This window comes from Mastomys coucha, unplaced genomic scaffold (assembly GCF_008632895.1).
Source record: "Mastomys coucha isolate ucsf_1 unplaced genomic scaffold, UCSF_Mcou_1 pScaffold18, whole genome shotgun sequence".
NCBI classification, from domain to species: Eukaryota; Metazoa; Chordata; class Mammalia; order Rodentia; family Muridae; genus Mastomys; species Mastomys coucha.
The window spans coordinates 5847841-5848873 of NW_022196900.1; the positions used below are offsets into that span (position 1 = coordinate 5847841).

Genomic DNA, 1033 nt, shown 5'->3' on the forward strand with positions numbered 1-1033 from the left:
CATCACCAAAGGATTTTACCTCCATCGTAGCTAAGCTGAGAGTTGATAGTTCTGCTGTACCAAGAAATTAATTGTAGGCTCGATTTTTGGATACAGACTTCCTGCTATAGTCAAAGCTATTTGATTTGAGTGAGTGACTTCATTCTCAGCCCACAGAGAACAGGTTACATTCATTTAAAAAATGGTGTAGGTATTAAAATGGTCTATCCATAAAGTCATTCACCAACTGTTTCAATGAACAATGGTTCTGCTTGGAGGGTGGCACAGATATAGGTGAAGGTAAGAATCTGGTTCATTCGCTGTGATAATTTGGAAAAGCATTCATCTCAGAGAAAGAGTAACTTATAAAGTCTTCTTCTTCAAACTTAATACAAGAGTTACAAATGTCAAGCAAAGCATTCAGTCTCACTTTGTTGTTCTCTTACAAGCCACCTAACTACTTAATCGTCTATGTTTCTTTTGGGTATATAAATACTTTTTAAATATATAAGCTGTTCTGAAAACTATAGTATAGTGTAAAAACATGAAATAAACAATACTACTAATAGAGAGGCTGAGATAGGAGAAGCAAGATTTCAAGACCCTTATGTTGTACACAGCAAGACACTGTCACAAACAAACAAGCTGACAGTGTATATAGATTGTACAATGTTGGACCTATTTCTCCAATTACCAAATTAGAGAGATCATTGGATGACAATCAACAAATTTCCAATTCCTTCTATTATTGGATTTCAATCGATTAGGATTTGTTGGTAATATTAATTTTCAAATTAATCCTGTTGTTTTTGTTGTAAGAGGTGGAATTAGGTTTGCGTGGATTTGTTGAAAGATTACTTTCTTGCTTCTTCTAGGGTGTAGTTTTGCTCCTTATGTTGATGTTTTCCATCTATTATCATTTGTAGGGCTGGATTTGTGGAAAGATATTGTGTAAATTTCGTTTTGTCGTGGAATATCTTGTTTTCTCCATCCATGGTAATTGAGAGTTTTGTTGGGTATAGTAGTCTGGGCTGGCATTTGTGTTCTTGTAGGG

At 34.8% G+C, this 1033-nt stretch overlaps 1 protein-coding gene across 4 annotated transcripts in view; it reads left to right on the plus strand.

Annotated features, from left to right (window-relative positions):
- Positions 1-1033, plus strand: part of Zcchc7 (zinc finger CCHC-type containing 7) — a 191191-nt gene that overhangs the window by 150875 nt on the left and 39283 nt on the right. The gene's annotated exons all lie outside the window — the stretch shown is intronic.